We start from the raw sequence: 6620 nt of genomic DNA, 5'->3' as shown, positions 1-6620 counted from the left end.
TTTTTTCTTTGTTTTGTTTTGTTGCCAGGTCACACCCGGCAATGCTCAGGGGTTACTCCTGTCTCTAAGCTCATCAATCGCTCTTGGCAGGACCACATGGGATGCCACAATTCGGCCCACTCTCCTTCTGCATGCAAGGCAAATGCCCTACCTCTATGCTATCTCACCGACTCCAATCATTAAAAATATTTAAACCGGGGCCAGAGCAATAGCATAGCAAGTAAAGCATTTGCTTTGCATGCAGCTGACCTGGGTTTGATCCCCAGCATCCTATATGAGCCTGCCAAGAGTAATTTCTGAGCACAGATCCATGAGTAACTCTTTAGCACTGCCAGGTGCTAAAAACAAAACCCCCCAAAACATAACAACACATTTCAAGCCTGCCTAGAATTTGAACGGGGAAATGGGGAGAGTCACATATACAGGTGTGGAGAAATTTGTGGTCCCGTCCCCACCCCCCAATTTGGGTCAGTGAAATGTGAGATTTTGAATGGAGCTCAATCAAGCCTATGAACCCTGAAACCAAGTGTGCAACCCCCAGAGAGCAAGCACCCCAACCAAATGCTTGAGCACTGCAGCCAAGCATCATGAGGTACTTAGACGCTGCCAACCAAAAAAGGGAAATGGAAGGAAAAAAGAACAAATTTATTTAAACGTTAAATAACACTGAAAAGTTCTCTACCCCTCCCTTTTCAGGGTTGACATTAAGCCTTTGGCACTCCTACCATTTAGAATTAGAGTAACTCGGAGGAAGTCATTCTTTTAGTCTAACATAAATGTAAGTTTGAATGCATGCAAGCCACAGTCTGTGATTTAACTGATTCTAGCCCTGGCCAAATAGTAATACTGCTTCTAGCCTGAGAGAGATTTTATGTTGCATTATAAAAAATAAAAAGTAATCATCATATCTTCTCTTTCTTTCCATGCAGTTTTCAGGGTAAACAAGTGGCTCTTGACGCACAAGTAAAAGAACAGGATACCTGCATCCTATAATCATTGCAGCATTATTTTCCATAGTGAAGATTTAGAAGTGCCAATAAAGGAAGAGGTAAGAATGGTTAGACGAGGTCTCTATAGACAAGGGAATACTAAGCTATCAGAAATGCAATATTCTGCCAATTTTTGTCTGTGTGTTTTAATGTTAGGGCCATACCTGGTGGTATTCAGAGATTACTCCGGGCTCTATACTCAGGGATTACTCCTGGTATTGCTCAGGAAATGGAATGTCAGGGATCAAGCACAGACAGCCACATGCAAGGCACACACCCTACCCTTTGATTCTCTTTCCATCCCAGATTCTGCTATTATTGACAGTATGAATGTACTTAAAGTCCACACTACTTAGTAAATAGTAATATTACTAATAGGACTACTAGTGCTCCACTATGTTAATACTAATGGTATATAAAATAAGTCCGAGAAAGACAATTACTATATTTTTCACTCTTGTGAAATATAAATGATTTTTATAGATATAATGTAGCTATAAGTGCAAAACAGAAGTGAACACTTGGATTTTGACTACAGAATAGTACTCAAATGGAAGGCGGAAAAAAGAGTGAGTCAAAAAGATACAGCTGAAAGACTATACTTTCAGGGATCATTTCTATAGTATGTTACTAGAGAAGTTTCTCTGATCGTGTAGAGCACCCGGAGCCATGAGGAGTCAGAGCGTCCTCTCCTGAGCGTGAAGGTGTCGCTAGGTGTCGCTTCTGCGGCTGCCTTTTGCCATTGATGATAGTTCTTCCCTTCCTTTGGAAGGGGTAGAGGGAGAGGATGCAGTTTGAGTGGTTTCGATAAACAAAAAAAAAAAAAGATACAGTTGAATAGGGATATTATCCCAGGAGAGAGCTCATGCTTAACATGAGTAAAACCTTGAATTTGATCCCTGGAACACCAAAATGGGCAAAAGGTGGCAGCTATATTATGGGGAATGGGAACTAGATTTTGGATGTCCATTATTTTTGTTTGTTTTGGGCCACACCCGTTTGATGCTCAGGGGTTACTCCTGGCTAAATGCTCAGAAATTGCCCCTGGCTTGGGGGGACCATACGGGACCCCGGGGGATTGAACTGTGGTCCTTCCTTAGCTAGCGCTTGCAAGACAGACACCTTACCTCTAGCGCCACCTCACTGGCCCCTTGGATGTCTATTATAATATAGCATAACATCAAGCTATGATACTATAGAACTATGCTATACAATGTTATAAATAAGTGTCACTTCAATAGGATATTTTAAGGAAATTTAAATTCTGAACGAAAGAAAGAACAAAGTTCATGTCCCAAAAGTACTGCCCTGCTACTTTTCTGAAGAATCATTGAGAAGGGAACCGGAGCAATAGTCCTATGAGTAGGGCCCTTGCCTTGCATACAGCCTACCCAAGTTTGATCCTGGTATCCCCAAGGCCACCAGGACCAACTCATGAGCACCACCAGGTGTAGCCCCAAAACAAACAAAGACAATTGTTGAGATGAAAAACCATCTCATCTCTGCATCCTCTGCAACCCACATTTGCCCATTTATTCTATGCACATAACAAGTACATGAAAGGAATTGTTGCATTTGATTGCTGTCGATTAGAAAGTTATTTAGTGCCTTTTACAGTCTATACTAACTATGCCTCCAACTTAAACTGCTGGCAAGCTCCTGTTGAGTTTGGAGAGAGTGTGTCAAAGTGCTGGCATTCCTGCCCAGGGATGGATGGAACACTGCATTATGAGAGTCAGTACCCACTGCTGCAACCGATTCCAACACTAGCTTTGCCTTGTGGCACTGTCAAAGAAGGCAAAGTATTTAGGAAGCAGTAGAAAACTTAATTCCCCAGTAAATAAGAGAGAGCTGTCAGGACAATACACTCAAAAGATGCCAAGGGCAATCAGCAGAATGATTGCACCCGCCAAGGGAAACTTGGCTTCACCAGGAGGCTCTGTGTCTTAAAGAAATGATTATGACTGCAGAAATAAATTATCCAGGGCTTCTTTTGTATTATGAGTCTCTAGGTCCCTGCAAACATTTCACAGCTTTGCACAATCTCCAATACTTCAAGACTAAATCTGGGTAGATCTGAGGCTCAAGCTTCTAATATACTAGTTAGGGAAATGGTGCACAAAAATAGATTGTACTAATAAAAACTGGAAGTAGAAGGGGCCAGAGAGAAAGGACAGTGGATAGGGCACTTGCTTTGCAAGCAGCTGACCCAGTTTCAATCCTTGGTACTGCAGGTGGTCCCCTGAGCACCACTAGAGGTGAACTCTGACCTAGGAATAAGCCCTGAGCACAGTGGATTGGTGCCTTTCCCCAAAGACTGGTGAGAAAGAGCAAAGATAAATGTTTGGATCTTCCCATAGGTCTCCCTTCTGGAAGATCTCTGGGGTGCATTGTAGTGTGTTCTATTCAGCTTCAAGATCTACCAAGGCCATAAAACCTCCATTTCTAACAGGACTGGAATGAGAGAGCTAAGCTATTTCTCCTTGATGTTCAGCACAGGGCTAATAGACAGACTCTAGAACTCCTCACAGACCGTTTTGCAGCTTTCTCAGAGATGCTCCATGACCAAAAGTCCTCCTAACATTTCTCTTCTTCCTGCTACCTCCTCTCCTTCTCATGTACTGCAGTCAGCCCTGATCAGTCTCCTGATGAATCTCCTGAATGTCTAGTTCACTCTTAATATCTGCTTCTCTGGACTGATATTTGAAGCTGAAGTACTTGATGACTCAGTAAAGATGGATGCATTGGTTTATTCATCGAAATTAGAAAAGACAATGGAAAGAGGGGACCCTTTGGCCTGGGCCTCTTTAGGAGGGAGCCAGGAGTAAAACTGATGAGTTGGGTACATTGAAAAAAAATCACGCAGAGGTGGTGTCCAGTAATGAAAATTCATGTCACTCACAAAAGACTGTTCTGTCACTTCCTTTATTACCACATCACTTGGAGCAAAATTCATCAGTGAGATTTAGATCCACATGGTCTCCTTCCCATCAACTATTCTAGCAAAAGTCACTGTTATCCACTTTCGCACTTCCCTCCTTGGACCACAGAAAAAGCAGTGGCAGAGTTGGGAAGTTACAGAAATCACTAGGGGCAGCCAAATGACAAAGGAAAGAAAAATGTTACACGAATCTCAATCTGGAAAATGGTCGATTGCCAGGCTGGGATTTATCTCTGTCATGTTGAACTCATCAGTCTGTTTCTCTTGCCTCTCAGAATTCCCTCCAAAGGAGCAAGGGGATGCTAGGATTTCTGAGTGCACCCCTAACTTTCCCATAAAGAACAATGGAGGGGAAATTGCGATTTAATAAGATCAAGAAATATGTTTTGTAGTGCCCTATTCTGAAAAACAGGGAAGACTGAAGATTGCTATGCAAACGATCAGGTCATTTGACTTTATTATTTCAATGTTTTTTTTACATATCTAGGACCCTGGGGGACTTTCATTCAGCTCCATCTAATAAACATGTCCTAGAATTAGTATTGGTAGAAAATGTCTGGCTTAGCGAAAGAAGTCAAATTACTGCATGGTCTTGGAGAGATACATAGATGCTTATCTATTTTTATTTCATAAAGTCTTTAATTATTTAATGTATGCCAGTTCATATCAGTAATAAAACTATATGAAGAGAGACTTAAAAAATATTTTATTGATCAACCCACAGCATTTTGTTGAAGGTTTTTTTCCTATCTCTCCTGATACAAACACACACACACACACATACACACACACACAAAACACTATATAAGTGTCATTCACATTATTGCGATCATAGACAGCTCCTGTGACCCTTTTTCTCTTCTAAATACCAAAATTGCCCTTTCTCTCCCACAGACGAGGTAACTAGTGTGACAAGCTGCTGTGTCACTTCCTGTCCATTTGATTTTGTATAAACACAAACAAATATGCAGATATAATGACTAATTTGACTAAGGTGGAAAATCATGACATACTCTATTATCTTCATTTTCTCAATAATACAGTGAGAAAAATCAAATCAAAAACTATTTAAACAATTATATAATGTATATGACATAGTGGCATTAGTATTTCTTTCATCATCGTTTTCCTATTGACTTTTTTAAAGCCATTATAATATTGCATAAAAACCATTCTGAATAGAATATTGCATAATTATTCTCTGAGTGTAGATCCTACTAGATTGTTTCCAATTGAAATTTCTGACAAATAATTTTCCGTGGTGCTGGGGGTGAATATTTGAGCAACATGCAGCAGAGCTCAGGGGCTATTCCTGGCTCTGTACTCAACAGTAACCCCCTAGCAGTGCTCAGGTGACCCTGTGGGGTGGAAGAGAATAAACTAGTACCAGCCAGATGCAAAGCAAGCCTCTTACCCTTGTAATAATGTATCTCCAGGGACCTGAGTGGTAGCACAGAGGTAGGGCTTTTACCTTGCACGCAGCTGACCCAGGACGGACATGGTTTCGATCCGGTATCCCATATGGTCTCCGAAGGCAGGAGTGATTTCTGAATGCAGAGCCAGAAGTAACCCATGAGCACCTCTGGGTGTGGCCCCCCAAAATAAAAAGATGTAAGTAAATAATGTATCTCCAGCTTGAATTGCCAATAATCTTAATGGATATGTTGCCCTTTTAAAGATCTTAATATTTCATAGTGTAGTACAAAGTTTTAGAAAGCATTTTCTAGTAGCTTCTTTATAATCACCAAAGTCACAGGTGATAGTCATTGGTATTTTATGAGCAATTTCCTAACTGCTCAGAAATTGAGCATATTCTGTGTGTAATAACTATTTCCAAAAATATTGGTGTCCTACTTCTTCTCCTCACTCAACTTTTCCTGCAAATGCCCTGTGAGCTTCTGGCTGTCAAAACATACATTTCTTTGAAAGAAGGTTTTTCTTTGGTTCCAGGATTATCTGCCCCTGGAAAATAGTACTTCCGGGTCAGGTCCTCTTCTTTGCCAGATGGGGCTCTCTCATCTATTGAAAGGTCGACACCATTTTGGATGCCCTTATCGTTTACCAGAGTTCCCAGTTATATTAAGCACCATTTTCCAACAGTAGTGATTTACTTACATATTCAACTTTGACTTCTCTGCCACACTTTTCCACTACCCCAAATATGTCTTTTGCACTTCAATTCTGGCCTCAGAGTCTGTATCTGGGAGAGCATAGCCTGAAAGAGTCATATACATTGTCTCCTAGGAATTTTATGTGTCTGTTTATTTTTATTTTTAATTATTTTATTTAAATGCCATGATTACAGGTTGTTCATAATTGTTACTTTTTCCCACAGTTACAAAGTTATTTATGATTAAATTTCAGTCATATATGTCCAACACCCTTCACCAGTGCACATTTTCCACCACCAATGTCCCCAGTTTCCCTCCCTGTTTTTTCCCCTGCCTGCCTCTGGAACAGACATTTCCCCCCACCCTCTTATTTTTTTTATTTTATGCACTGTAGTTTACAATACTGTTACTGAAAGGGTATCATGCATATTACTTTATCTCCTTTCAGTACCCAGTTCTTGTCCAAACTGATCATTTCCAAATATATTTGTCATATTGATCCTTTCTCTGCCTTCACTGCCTTCTCTGCCTTAACTCCCCCACTATTTGTGGCAAGCTTCCTACCATGGACTTGTCTTC

General features: G+C 40.8%; 1 non-coding gene across 1 annotated transcript; it reads left to right on the top strand.

Annotated features, from left to right (window-relative positions):
• The first annotated feature begins 1581 nt into the window (after window positions 1-1581).
• LOC126014952 (small nucleolar RNA U3) lies at window positions 1582-1792 on the top strand. Its single transcript, XR_007497878.1, has one exon. It is a non-coding gene; the product is annotated as a small nucleolar RNA U3 (small nucleolar RNA).
• Window positions 1793-6620: the final 4828 nt, after the last annotated feature.

The sequence above is a fragment of the Suncus etruscus genome, chromosome 7 (genome assembly GCF_024139225.1).
Source record: "Suncus etruscus isolate mSunEtr1 chromosome 7, mSunEtr1.pri.cur, whole genome shotgun sequence".
Taxonomy (NCBI): Eukaryota; Metazoa; Chordata; class Mammalia; order Eulipotyphla; family Soricidae; genus Suncus; species Suncus etruscus.
Note: the sequence above shows the minus strand (reverse complement) of the source record. Positions and strands in the feature narration are given on the sequence as shown.